We start from the raw sequence: 16030 nt of genomic DNA, 5'->3' as shown, positions 1-16030 counted from the left end.
TTCACAAGATGAACCACAAAAACTAATAAGAACCTGAACAGTGTTGGGAACTATTCAGGTGTGGAAGCATGATATTGAGGCATATATTTAGAGGGATTTCTATGATTTGGATATCTCACTCCTAATCGAGTAGAAAATCATAGAAATCATAGTCAACTATGTTTTATGTAGTTTCACATAGATGGAAAAGAGGAGGTTGGTAATCACCTTAGGAAGATATCACTTTTACTATACCTAGGAAGTTAGATTTTTAGAATTTCTCATTAGGTTATATTAGTTGTACAGGGGAGATTCATAGTGAAAATTACAAGTAGGATTATAATGTACTCTTGTAAAATGGCCCCCACCATCTCTCCTCCTCTAACTCCTCCTGCCCCATGCAAAACAACTGCAAGAGGTTTCATTGTTCTATTTCATCTAACTATATGAATTCTATCAACCATATTCACTCACCTTAATCTCCTTAGTTCACCCTACCCCATCTACCAAGTACCCCTCATGCTGTACCTATTTTACAGTTTTTATCAATCGCACAGAAGAAAAGACAGGTAATGGAGTTGTGATTAATTATGATGATCCATGCATCCTTGTTATTTCATCTAACGTTTGTCTGTATGACACATATGGTACAAATTTCTGCATGATGTAACTTCAAAAGACCATACTAATTTGAAATAACGTAAAAAATCCTCACATATTAGTAAGCATTTTGGAATGGACTGAACTGAATAACAAATTTTTACACCAATTGATCCATGTCAACAACATACATGTAGTAACTAATCTAGTATCTGTTCACAAGAATGCTCTTTTCTCCAGAATTTTTGTCAGGGCACCATGACATCCTCATTCCTCAGGCTATAGATTAGAGGGTTCAACATGAACACAACAATTGTATAACACACAGAAGACAATTTGCTTTTGTCCATGGAGCTGACAGAGGATGGCTATAGGTACATGAATGCCAGAAAACCAAAGAAGATCACAACCACCAGCGGCAAGGGCTGAAGACTTTGGACTTGCCCTAAGAGGAGCAAATGCAGATAATGCTGGCAATGATGAAGATGTAAGAGCTAAGGATGGTCACGTTTGGGGCAAAGATGTTACAGCAAATAGCCACCAACTCATTAACATATGTGCTAGAGCAGGATAGCTTGCTCAGGGGAGGAAGAGCACAGAAATAATGGTTGATCATTCAACATTGCAGGAGTCATCTTTAACAGCCAGTATGAACGTTTGCACAAACCACACTTATGATGTACACCCCTGGGATCAGGGAAAAGCAGGCCTGATGGGACATGATGACTTTATAAAGCAACATGGATGGCAACATAGCAGTCATAGGCCTTTGCAGCCAACATGTAACACTGTGAGACAGCAAAAATGTGGAAAAAGTTGAGCAGAGTTAAGTCTTCAGCATTGGATATGATGTTCTTCTCTGTCACAAAGTTCACCAGCATTTTGGGGGTAATGACAGTGGAATGGTAGAGGACAATAAAGGACAGACTGGTAAGGAAACAGTACATGGGAGTGTGCAGGTGAGAACTCAGGAAGATAGAGGTGACCATACCCAGGTCACTGTGACCACATACATTCCTAGGAAGAGGAAGAAGAGGGGCAGCTGGAACTCTGGCTTCTCCAAGAGCTCAGCCATGGTGAATACAATAATCATGGAGGTATTTCCTGCCATCATGTCCTCTGTTCAGATTCTGAAAGGGAGAGAGAACATGGCTGATGGAAGGACTTCATTATTCTTTTGTACTTAAGTGTTTACCATATATAATATTTCTGGCTTAGGTATCTTCTCAAAGTCTATATGATTATTAATCTTAATTCATCTTTTATAAATAAAATTTATCTTGCTGTTATTATTTATTTTTAAAAATTTTAATAATGTATTTTATATTAAATGATTTAATCATTTTTATTTTATTTTATTTTATTCATATGTACATACAATGTTTGGGTCATTTCTCCCCTCTTCCCCCCACCCCCTCCCTGAACCACCCCACCCCGTCCCTCTCCCCCCTTACCACCTCGCTTCCAGGCAGAAACTATTTTGCCCTTATCTCTAATTTTGTTGAAGAGAGAGTATAAGCAATAATAGGAAGGACCAAGGGTTTTTGCTAGTTGAGATAAGGATAGCTATACAGGGAGGTGACTCACATTGCTTTCCTGTACATGTGTGTTACCTTCTAAATAATCTTATAATCATTAAATCCTTTTAAGACATCTTTTATTTTGAACATTTAAATGATTTTAAGTTAATGTTTCTAAGTTAAGACATTCAATCCTAAGTACTTAGAGTGCATGACAAAGACTAAGAATTTGAACACAAAAAGCTTTCCCTAAGCTCAATGACTTACTAACATGACAGGAGTGAACAGAGATCTTATAATTTAAAGATACTTAAGCTTTATTTTAATTATTAAGGAATCTCTTTGAATAAAATCATCAGATTCTCAAGTGTCATTAAAGTTAAGCAACTCCTATAAAAAGCACTGTACCTTCTGCTGGATATGTTGGCCCCTATTTAGGCAGCTTTTGGTCTCTGGACCAATACTTGGCTAAGTTAGAATCAGTAGTAGTTAAATAACCAGGCCATGAAATCAAAGTACCTATATTTATATTCAGGCTCAAACATGGAGCAACTGCAACAAGTCAGCAGGTAAATTTTTTTTTCTTTTGCCTTAAATTCATAATTGAATAAGAGAAATAGAAGTGTTATCTACTTCATAGTAAAATTGGAAGACACTTATGAATCAGAAAATAAGCAATATCATTATGAAGTTGTTATTGCCTATTAGCATTCTAACCAAATGGAAAACAAGCTACCACCAGCCAACAAAATTTCAGAAACAGACGTATCTTAATTTTCTATTCTGCCCATTTATCTTTTGTGAATTAGGATGGAGGGCACAGCAGAAACATTAATTTGGGAGAATAGAATTGTAACTGTTATTGACTTATAGTGTGAACAAACAACTCACCATTGTGTCCACAAAGGAAAATTCTTTAATGGATTGGAGCTGAATTATTAAAGTGAAATATAAAAATAAAATTTATATTTGCTTTTACAATTTAATGAGCCTGAAGAAAATTCATAAACGTAAACAGAAGGGTTACAAAATAAAACATCTGAATGAAAATTCAAATAATTCCTTGTGATAGTGGAATGAATAACTTAAGATTTCTTAGAGCCTTTAGTCCCAGTTATTCTGGAGGATGGGGCAGGAAGCTACCAAGTTTCTGGCCAGCCCAGGCAAACCTGAGCCAAGATGGTAAAACCCTACATCAAAAATAAGAGTAACAAAAATACACACACACACACACATACACACAAGTTAAACGTTTGAATAAATACCTCACAAAAACATATGGGGATGGTCAATATGTAAATTGTCAATAAGCACACAAACATATGCTTAGAGGCATTATCCATCAATGAAATGAAAATGAGACTTGTCTACACACCTATGTCAAAATGAGGTAAGAAATCCAGTGACAATGCCAATTTTTGGTAAGGAATGGTTAGACTTATTACACATAACTTGTGTAAAATTATTCAACCACTTTGGAATAGCATCTTGTCAATTTACAATAAATTTAAACCGAAATTCACTATGTAATACAAGAGGATGCACCTCAGTTTTTACCCAATAAAAATGTGAACTTAGAACTGTGCAAGAATTTGCATGGCAGCTATATTCCTATCAGTGTTAAATTGCAAACAACCCAAATGTTTGCAATGATCAAAAAATGAATCATGGTATATTGAGAGAGTGAAATATTATTCAGTACTTAGAAAGAAACAAATCATATATTCATGAAATGGTGCAAAACTCAAAGCATCATATTTTCAGAATCATTTGGAAAGATTTTCCTTAAATATATGGAAGTATTCATGAATGTAAACAGCCTAGAGGTAGTTTCCTTATTGTGAGAATTTTCAGTAATGGATTGAATTTCTTTCACAGACTTCACTAGTCAGGTGTTATTGATCTATTCTGTCTTCCCAAGTTGAAATGTCAATGCATTTGCCCACTTTGCAAATAATCAAATGCATTGTATTAGGTTTTCTGTAATGACTATGTATACACATTTAAGATATATTTAATACATATATACAATATGTAAAGCATATACTTACATTTAGTATTTATGTTTTATGTATTGTATATTTACATTTAATATGTTAAATATATATTTATATTTTATATATTGCATACATATTTCTATTTACAGACTAAGTGGTTTTTCTCTTTCCAATTTTCATATGAGTGAATTTTGTTGATTTTTCATTTGATTGAACATTCCAGAGGATTTCCAATTTTAATAATCAAATTTAAGTAAATGAAATTTTGGCTATATTGATTTGATTTATTATGTGTTTCATATTGAAATTATTTCAAAAAACATTTCATTTTTATGACTACCTTTGATATAATTTCCTGTTTGATACCTACATTTTTTTGTTTATTTGTTTTGAGTATTTTTGAAGTTTTTGAGACAGTGTCTAAGTAGTCCATGTATATGTTTTGCTTTATAGATTTGTTCTGTATATTATTATTTAACTTGGATCAATTTATACAAATAAAATTTGTGTCAATGCAGTGTTTACTAAGACTTGTTTTTAGAATTTTTAAGTGTGTCTCACATTTTATCCTGTATTCCAGGCTGGACTGGAACTAGCTATGTGGACTCAGCTGGCATTAAACAGCACTCCTCCTATCTCTACCTCCACAGTGCTGAGACTACATATCTGAACCAGCACATCTGGCATTACCTAACTTCTTGAAGTAGAAGTTTGAATTAATACTTCAACTTTTATACATTTTAATATGTTTAAACCATATTTTAGCTGTATCTAATTAGTCTTGATATAACAAATGTATTATAATACTCAGTTTAAAATATTTTGTAATTTCTGTATCTTTTTTTCATTGTCCTGTGGATTATGTAGAAGTGCATTATTAACTTTACAGATGTTGTACTATATTTTACTTCTATATCTTTCTTACAATATCTGTGATAATATTGTTGTAGCCAATGAATGCACTGTAAAATTTCTGAATTATTGCAAATTACTGAGGTTTTCTGTATAATACAACACTTGGGGAGCTATTACAAACTTTTCCAAAGTATCTTAAAGATTTCATGTCCAATTTTATAGGATCATCTGATATATAAATTTTAATTATGTCCAACATATTAATTATATTATTTAAATAATCACATAGTGATCTTTTGGCTACTGTTCTAATAGCTATTGAGTGAAGTATAGTGATACCTCCACTAAGGTTTCATTTTTCTTTTATGTCTTTCAGTGTTTAAAACCTAAATCAAAATGTTTCTCATTATGTAATATCATACTGTATATGTGGAAATATGCATTGCTAAAACCTCCTTTGTCTGATATAAATATATCATCGCATTTATACAAATCATCTGTTCTTAAACGTGATAATCTAGCCGATGACATGTTGGTGGACTAGACAATTAGTAAATTAATTCTGCTTAAGCGGTTCCTATAGAAATGCAACTATTATGGTATTAGCCTCAAATCGGTGTCAATGAAGGCTTTTAAAGATCAAAACAAAGAAATCTTTTCTTTTTTATGTCCCAGAAAGTATAACATGGCATTATTAAAGAAAAGAACATTAGAAAAGACCAGTTTTAGTTCACAAAGTTCCTTTAGTTTTTCTTTCCTCTATAACTGCATCTATTTGATGGGATTTATAACACCTTTAATTATGAAATTCCAGTTAAAAAGACCATTGTTAGAAAAAGTTAGAGGTAAGTCAACAGATTTATAATTAGTAGACAAAGTCCTGGCATTGCTTGAGTTGAAATGAGCAAACAAAGAAGTGTTTGCCATGATTCTGTACTGCAGGGGACAGAAAGATGGTAAGGGAGCCTGTGCTCATCAGGGAGTGTGGTTCTTAGATTCAAAATTGGTTGAGACAGATAAACAGATATGTGCATCTTAAGAAACACTGGGAGCAAAACTGCTGCGATAAATTCTATAATTTTAAAGCCAAAACCAAGGAGTAGGATTCAGACATACCCTTGCTCTTACTAGAAAGTTCAGTGTTAGATTTTTCTCTCCAGTACTAGAGAGAGAGAAATGACTTTGACGATGGGATGAGGTAATACTCAGAAACTATCTTCTGAGCACTAATGCTGATCTCTGATGGAACTGTTGCTCAAAGTCATTTGTTCTTCTCCAAATATTGGTGATATGAAGATTTTATATGCTGGGAATAGTTAATAAGACTCTGGGTAGTAACAAACAATGATAATGACTTCCCAATAGAATGTCATCCCACAAGTATCAACTCTGGGGGAAAAATTAGAAATTTCTTTTCCCCCATTGATTCTCCTGTGATTTATACTGCACTTAGGTCTGATTCATGGTTCTTATATGATTATGCATTGCTGACAAGTACTGAGAGATATCCTTAGAGCTCTTAAAAGTTTCAAGCCAACACATTTAAAATTTAACAACTTTTTAATATTGCCATATTATAGTTGTAGTCAGAGTACAGTGTGACATTTACATAAGTTCTTACAATATATCTTAATTAGGTTCACCCCCTCTATATTTCTCCTTTATTCCTTTCCTTCCACATCTTAAACAATTTCAACAGATTTCACTGTTCTATTTTCAAACATAAAATGTCACAATTGTGACATTAACACATTTACATGCATTTAAAGGAATCTTTAATGTGATTCCTTAATTGGAGAAAATAGAAAACAAGAAAAGTAACCAATATCTTCCTGATATTAAAGTTTTTATTTTAATTACCTCCACTAACTGCATTTACATATTATTATTGTATTCATTAAACAGTAATTTGGGAATATTTTAAATTGAGACCTGAATAATAGCAGATTTCATTCAGCTACAGGTAAAAATACTTTGATATTGCCAAAGACTCAAGGACTTCCTACAAAACTAATGAGGAGAGATTTGAAATATTCCTTCTAAAAAAAAAGATTGGGGGAATAACGAAAACACATTATAAAAATATTTTCATACTAAGTTATTGATTTAATATTTTTACTCAATATTCATTATGTATCACATAATTTTTGAGATAACACTTGCAATAATCTTTTTGTGGTACTGGGGCTTGAACTCAGGACCTACATCTTGAGTCACTCCATCAGCCCTGTTTTGTGGTGGGTTTTTTTGAGATTGTGTCTCTCGAACTATTTGCCAGGACTGGTTTCAAACAGCGTCCTCCTGACCTCTGCCTCTGGAGTAGCTAGGGTTATGGGTGTCAGCCACTGGACCCCAGCATAATAATTTTTCCTAATTGAACTTAGTTTCAAATTCTCTAATTGGTGTGAAATATGAAGCTTTAGTTTATTTTATAAATAAATTTTTGCAAATGGCTTAAGTCTAACCTTAAATTTTGAAGAGAAAATATAAATCATAAACACCATGAAAGATACTGCTCATCAATAAATATCAAACCTTAGAACTAGAAATATGATACAAAGCAAGGCACAACTTTATAATATCCACAAGAACTTATTAACAGTAAAAAATATCAGAGAAGACATCATTATTACAGTACATGTGGTGAAGCAGAGGTGCACCCGATTAGAGCCTGGAGTGGTGAGAATGAACCACTTGGGCCTTTCATGGGAAAATGTGAACTCTGGAAAGGCAGGGTAGAGTCAAGAACTCATTTCAGGATAGGGAACCACTGGGAATGAAAACAGGTACATAAGAATGAATTTAAAATTGTGGAGATATTATAGGGAGTGCTCCATTTAAGTGACATGCACATTTCTAGTGGGCCTTAATATTAATAAATTATTTTATCAATATATAACAAATTTTATTGTAAGCACACTTAACATCATTATTTCTCTAGGTGCAGTGCTAAGTCAAATGTTAAACTCTAGGTACAATGACATAGAGTTATTTATGACTCTTTAAAAATTTGGAATGTGCCTAAGAAGCTGTTGGTATGATCAGTTTATATAATTATACTTATTATTATGCTTTTATTGGCATAAATTAATTGTATAAAGTATTTCATTATGATATTTCCATACATTCATGCAATGTATATTGATCAAATTCAGACCTTTTTGGGTTTATTAAACCATCCCTATTCCCCCCTTTAAAAACAGTATTTAGTGAGTTTCACTCTGCTATATTCATATCCATATGTGTGTATATATAAATATGCATGATATACATAATGTACTTTGATCATATTTACTCCCCAGTAGCCTCTCCTTTCTATCCACACACTCTTCTCTCACCAAATGGTCTCCCATCTTATATTGAAGACCCATTATTACTATTATTATTATTATTAATTTCAGAGCTAGATTCCCGTATCAGTGAATATATGTGTTTTTTGGCACGTAGAGCTTAGTTTATCACACTCAACATGACACTGTCTAGTTCCTTCCATTTTTTTACAAATCATAAAATTAACTGAATATCTAGATAGGAAATGATTATATTGATAGCAACAAATGAAATTACATTTGTTCTGCTATAAATAACACACTACCATCAGACTTGCTAGGTTGACCCATGAGGTACCAAGTATACATTTTAATGTTCCCATCCCACACGCTTGAAAATCAAGAAAAATAAGTATTGCATTTTGGACTCCTTGGTTGTTAACACGATTCAGTGAATTAGGAAATTAGTTTTCCTCAGCTATCACACTTGTAATAGAATTTTCTGTGGAAGTAACTTGCCACTCTAATTCTGAACTCTGTGTGTAAATTAGATCTGCATACCTCATTATCTAATGTACTCCAAAAGAAGTATTAATGGTTTCAGGTTAAGTAATTAAGTTAATTTCATTTGAAATAACCTTTTAAGTATGTGTAGCACTTTGTTAAGAATAATGTAACACAAATGGATTCAGATAATGTGGAATAACTGAGGTTTTCCTCAAAATGTCTCATAAGATGAAAGGTAAATGATGATTAAAGAATTGAACTGCGTTGGGAGTTGCCCTAGGTGTTGAGCCATGATAATACAGCACTTGTACAGAGTGATCCCTCACATCAGCGGAACTCAGGCCTAATGGAATTGAAAAGCACTGAAATTATAGCCACTATATCTATATAATTTCACATAGATGGAAAAAAGAAGGTTTATAATCACCTTAGGAAGATGTTATTTTCAATATAGTTGAAAAGTAAGTTCTTTATAATTTTTATTAGGTTATATTGGTTGAACAGGGGAATTCATTAAGACAATTTCAAATGTAATTACCTTGGCTAGGTTGCCCCCACCATCTCTCTCCTTTGACCCTTCCTTCCCCCCTTAAATCAATTGCAAAATGTTTCATTGTTCTGTTGCTTGCATTAATTCCATTAGTTATATACCTTCATCTTAATTTCTTCATTTATGCTCTTCCTTCCTAAAAGTACCCCCCCACATTGTACCTATTTTATAGTTTCTATCAATTGCATATAAGAAGAGAAGACAGGTGATGAAGCTGTGATTAATTACTATAAAGATTCATGACATACTTAGTATTTCACCTAATGTTTGTCTTTATGACATAGATGATATAAATTTCTGCATGATGAAATATCAAGAGAACATAGTAATTTCAAATAACATAAAAAATCTTCACAAATCAGTAAAAATTTTGGAAATGAACTAAAATGAATAACAACTTTTTATATCAATTGACTTAAGTCAATAACATACATCTTTTTTTTATGTGCATACAATGTTTAGGTCATTTCTCCCCCCTTCATCCACCCCCTCTCTTACCTCCCTCTAGCCCCACCCCCTTGCTACCTGGCAGAAACTATTTTGCCCTTATCTCTAATTTTGTTGAAGAGAGAATATAAGTAATAATAGGAAGGACCAAGGGTTTTTGCTAGTTGAGATAAGGATAGTTATACAGGGAGTTGACTTGCATTGATTTCCTGTGCATGTGTGTTACCTTCTAGATTAATTCTTCTTGATCAAACCTTTTCTCTAGTTCCTGGTCCCCTTTTCCTATTGGCCTCAGTTGCTTTAAAGTATCTGCTTTAGTTTCTCTGCGAACAACATACATCTAATAAATAATCTCATATCACATCTGTTCACAGGAATGCTCTTTTCTCTAGAGTTTTCCTAGGCACAACATGACATCCTCATTCTTCAGGCTGTAGATTAGAGAGTTCAACATGGGCACAATAATGGTATATAACACAAAGAATACTTTACTTTGATCCATGGAGTTGACAGATGATGGCTGAAGGTACATGAATGCTAGAGAACCAAAGATCATAACCACCAGCATGTGAGAGATGCAAGTGTTGAAGGCTTCAGACCTGCCCTCGGTGGAGGGCAATCAGTATAAACTGATGCACAAGCCTAACCTATGGTATACATCCCTAAGATCAGGGAAAAGCAGGCCTGGTGTGATATGATTATAAAGCAAGGGACTACAGATGGTAAGAGCACGCATAGGCAATTGCAGCCAACATGTAACACTCTGAGACAATAAAAACGAAAAAGTAGAGTTGAGTCAAGCATTCAGTGTTTGATATTACATTCTTTTCTGTCACAAATTTTACTAGCACTTGGAGGATAATGATAGTGGAGTGGCAGAGGTCAATGAAGGACAGACTGATAAGGAAATAGTACATGGGGGCGTGCAAGTGAGAACTGAGGAAGATCAACATGACCACGCCTAGGTTCCCTATCAATATGACCACATAGGTTCCTAGGAACAGGGGTAAGAAGGGTAGCTGGAGTTCTGGCTTCTCCAAGACTTCAGCCACAATGAACACAATAATGGTGGAGTGAGTTCCTGCCATCATGTCCCCTGTTAAGTTTCTGAATTTGAGAGAAAAGAACATGGTTGTTGGAAGGACATTATTATTCTTTTGTACTTGCTGGAGGGTTTACCATATATAAGATTTTGGGCTTAGGTATGCCCTCAAAGTCTACATGATTCTTTATCCTCATTCACCTTACATAAAGAAAACTTGTCTTGATATTATTTATTTATTTTCAACAATTCTAATAATGTGTTTCATGTTAAATGATTTAATCGTTTTTATAATCATTAATTCTTTTTTTAGGCCTCTCTTATTTTGAACATTTAAATGATTTTAAGCTAATGTTTCTAAGTTAAGACATTTAATCCTAAATACTTGGAGTCCATGCTGACCGGTGAAAGTGACTGAGAACTTGGACAGAACAAGCCCTCTCTGAGGTCAATGACTTTTATAACCTGACAGGAGTGAATGGAGATCTCACAATTTTCAGATATTTATGTTTTATTTTAATTCTTAGGAAATCTCTATTCCTATAAAATTATTAGATTTTTCAAGTGTTATTAAAGTTAAACAATACCTTTATCAAGCACTGTGCATCCTACCACATGTATTTGCCCATATTTGGGTAGTTTTTGTCTCTGGACCAATACTTGGCTAAGGAAGAATCAGTACTAGTAAAAAGGCCATGAAGTCAAAATGCCTACGTTAATATTCAGGCTCAACCATGTAGCAACTGCAACACTTGAGCAGATAAAAAATGTATTCTTTGTTTTAAGTTCATAATTGGAAATAATAATAAATGATAAAATAGGAATACACTTATCAATTGTATAAAAATCAATACCATTATTATGTTGTTATTACCTATTAGCGTTCTAATAAAACAGAAAGCAAGCTAAAGTCACCGAACAAAATTACAGAAACAGATATATCTTAATTTTCTGTTCTGCCCATTTATTGTTTGTGAATTAGGATGGAAAGCAAACAGAAACATACATTGGGAAAAATGGAAATATAACTTTTAACCTTGCATTGGCTTGTAGTGTGAACAGACAATTCAATAATTGCACACACAAAATGAAATTCTTAAATGGATTATAACTGAATTATTAAAGTGAAATATAAAAAATTGAAATTTACATTTGTTTTTACAACTAAATGAGCCTGAAGAAAAGTCATAGACTTAAGCAGAAGGGTTACAAAATAAAAAATCTTGAAGAAAATGGAAAGAAGTTCTGTGAGATTTTGGAATAATTTAAGATTTCTTAGAGCATTGTAATCCCTGTTATTCTGGAGGCTGAGGCAGGAGGGTAGTGAGTTCCAGGCTAGTCCAGGCAAACCTGGGCAAAGGTATCAAAACCCTATATCAAAAATAAGAACAAAAAAAATGCACAGAAAAGTTAAAAAAAAAGTACTGAGCACATAGCTCAAGTGGTCAAGCATCTGCCTACCACGTGCATGGTATTATGTTCAATGCTCAGTGCCACACAAAAAGATTTCTTCAAAAAGACGTGTATGCTCAACACAAATACAAATAAAAAGAAAAGTAAAACAAAAATCCTAACTGTAAAAATAATTTATTTGTGTTTCATCAAAATTGAAGACTTTTTCAAAACACAACATGAGGAAAATGAAATGGCAACCCAGAATCTGATCAAGGGCTCTATCCTAAACACAGAAGATGCTCTCACAACTAATAACCTCAATAAAATCAAATTTTTAAATAAGCTAATCATCTGAATAAATACCTTACAAAACATATGTGCATAGTCAATGTATAAATAGTCAATAAACACTTAAACAAATGTTTAGTGGCATTATCCACCACTGAAATGAAAATGAGACATGTCTACACACCTACGTCAGAATGGGTTAAGGAATCCTTTGATGATGCCAATTGTTAGTGAGGGATAATAAGCTTTATTACTCAACATTTGTGTAAAATTTTTCAATTACTTTGGAAAAACACCTTGGAAATTTATTATAAATTTAAACAGAGTCAATGTGTAATACAAGAGTCTGCACACCAGTTTTTACCCAAGAGAAATGTGAACACAGACCCATGCAAGAATGTGCATGGCAGCTGCATTCGTAGCAATGCTAAATTGCAAACAACCCAGATGTTCATCAAAAAATAATTGAGTTATGAGGTATTGATAGAAAGAAATGACATTCAGTATGTAGAAAGGAACAAATCATGGAAAATGCAAATATCAAAACATAATATTTTAAGAATCATTTGTGAAAACTTTTCCTTAAATATTTGGAAGTATTCATGAATGCAGCAAACTAGAGGTTGTTTTCTTTTTTGGAAATTTCCAATAATGTATTGAATTTCATAAAGAGAAACCATTATTCATACTTTGTTGGTCTATTCTGTCTTCCCAAGTTATAATGTGAATGCATTTGCCCACTTTGCAAATAGTCAAATGCATTGTAAGAGGTTTTCTGTGATGATTATATATATTCATTTAGTAAATATTTAGTATATGAATATACTTTGTGAGCATATATTTACATTTAATATCTATATTTTTATTATATTTACATTTAATATATTAAATAAATATACATTTTATATATTATATAATTTTCATATGAATATATTATGTTGATTTTTTCATTTGGTCGCACATTCTAGAAGATTTCCAGTTCTATTAATCAAATTTAAGTGAACTAACTTTTGGCTATATTTACTTTATGTTTAATGCATTTTATATTTGAACTATTTCAAACAACTATTTTAGTGTTTATAAATATATTTGATATAATTTCCTGTTTGTTACCTACATTTTTTTGATTTTTATTTGTTTTGAGTATTTTTGGAGTTCTTTACAGGGTCTATATAACCCATTATATATATTTAGCTTTGTAGATTTGATCTACATATGATTATTTAACCTGCATCAACTTGTATAAATGAAATTTGTGTCAATTTAATGTTTATTAAGACTACTTTTTAAATTTTTAAGTGTATCTCATATTTTAGGATGCAGCCTCAGCTGGCCTTGAACCAGCAATCCTTCTGTCTCCATCTCCACAGTGCTGAGATTTCATATCTGAACCAACACATTTGGCATTACCTAACTTCTTGAAGTAGAAATTTGAATCAATTCTCCAACTTTTATTCATTTTTAATATGTGTAAGCTCTATTTTAGCTATGACTAATTAGTTTTGCTAAATTTATTATAATATTCAGTTAAAAATATTCTATAATGTCTATTTCATTTATTTCACTATGCTGTGGATTAGGTAGAAGTGCATCTTAACAAAATGTACTTGCTTTTTCACTGCTATAACTTTCTTACAATAGCTGTCATAATATTGTCTTAGCTAATATACTGTGAAATTTCTAAATAAGTGCAAATTACTGAGATATTCTGTAAAATACAGCACTTGTGGAGCTTTCATAAACATTTCAAAGGACCTTAAACATTTCATGTCCATTGTTACAGGACTATGTAGTATATATATTTCAATTAGTCCAATATATTAATTATATTATTTAGATATTACATACACATAGTGACATTTTTGTTGCTGTTTTAACAGTTACTGAGTGCAGTATAGCAATAACTCCAATAAAAATTCATTTTTATATTATTTCCATTAATTGTTCAAACCTAAATTACACCATTTCTCATTATATAATTTTATAGTGTATACATGGAAATATGCCTTACTAAAATCTCCTTTTCTGATGTGAATATACATCACAGGATTTATATTTGTTTAATTTTTTTGAAAATCACTCTTCATGTACTTCCATTGCATGATTCTGTGTCACTATGTTAAATATATATATTATAACATATATGTATATATTAAGTCAATTGCTTATTATGGGTCTGCCATGGGCACAGTTTATCCTTCAGCAGATTAGAAAGCTCTTCTAATTTGATTGTGGATAAGATTGAATAATGTGCACTTGTTCCTTACAGTCAGATGCAGAACATATTCGAACACAAAGAATGTCTATTAACCAAGTGATTTCTCATTAGTTTAATCATCAGAGCCCTTAGGAAGATTAAAGTATTAACAAAAGTGATGATTATAAAACTGTAAACATGTTTATAATGAAAGAGAAAAGAATCATTACATCACCTCCCTATGTTATTAGTCCTGCTCCCCAGAAGAACTTAATCTCTGTAGAATAGTTCTAATAAATATTTTGCTTTTAGTCTAAATGAAGAAGATAAAAGAAGACAAATTGAATATATGGAGGTACTGAGAAGCCTAAGATTGAGAAAAAAATAGAGATTGAAAGTATCACGTAGTTATGATTTATATAATTTTTGGGTGTGTGAAATAAGGACATTGATAATCATTGTGTAAAAAGTATAATTTGCATTGTGGTTAAGGACAGAAGTTAATTTACAGTTGAATAGGAGACAAGAAGTAAGGTAATATACGTGATATTAATTGGCCTAAGTATCCATATCATTCTTACTATTTCTTTCAAGCTGTGCCTCTATAATAATCACAAGAGCCTGATGGAAATTGGCATCAAAAGTTCATAGAGAGAGGAGTTAATAACAATACAATCCTATCAACTGAGGAAAAATATTGACACATACACTAAAGTGAAATGAAGTAAAACCATTCAAAAATAAAAAATATAAAAAAATGAAATAGTACCATTCAAAAATTACTACAGTCAATGACTTAGGTATATCAAACAATTTCTCTATGATTTCAGTTCACCATGTTCTTTCTAGTGCTTTCTTCATGCAACTTGAAGATCTTTATTATGAGAAGGAAACACATGTGGTTATAATTAAAACATGAGTAAAGTATGGAGAGATATGATGGAATCACAAAGCCATTTAAAGATGGAGAAACAAGGAGAATGAAGACAGGGTAAGGAACTAAACCCAGAATTGATGATATATTATGTGAACTGCTCCATGCTTCAGAACATGCACCTTTTTTTCATTTCACAGATTTGAAGGCAAACTTACAAAAACCCTGTAACAATAGTTTGTGCCTGTTAGAAGAGAGTTGATTTTGAAAATGGAGCTGAAGATGGTGGAGCAGCTCAAGAAATAGTGCCCCTGCCTATCAAGTGTGAGAGCCTGAGCTAAAATCCCAGTACCACCTAAAGGAAAAAAACAGGAAGAAAGGAAGAAAAGAAAATAGAACTCAACCAGTTTTAAATGTTCATGCTGTGAAAGAAGAATAAGGATCCCTACCTCTGGGCACAGCATAACAGAAAAGGTCAGAGAAGAGCATGATGTAATTTAAGTTGGCCAT

The 16030-nt window shown here is 32.5% G+C and overlaps 1 pseudogene; it reads right to left on the bottom strand.

Annotated features, from left to right (window-relative positions):
• Window positions 1-827: 827 nt before the first annotated feature.
• LOC109677226 (olfactory receptor 8G1-like) lies at window positions 828-16030 on the bottom strand (annotated as a pseudogene).

This window comes from Castor canadensis, chromosome 2 (genome assembly GCF_047511655.1).
Source record: "Castor canadensis chromosome 2, mCasCan1.hap1v2, whole genome shotgun sequence".
NCBI lineage: Eukaryota > Metazoa > Chordata > Mammalia > Rodentia > Castoridae > Castor > Castor canadensis.
The sequence above is the reverse complement of the archived record's forward strand: the minus strand, read 5'-3'. Positions and strand labels throughout refer to the sequence as shown.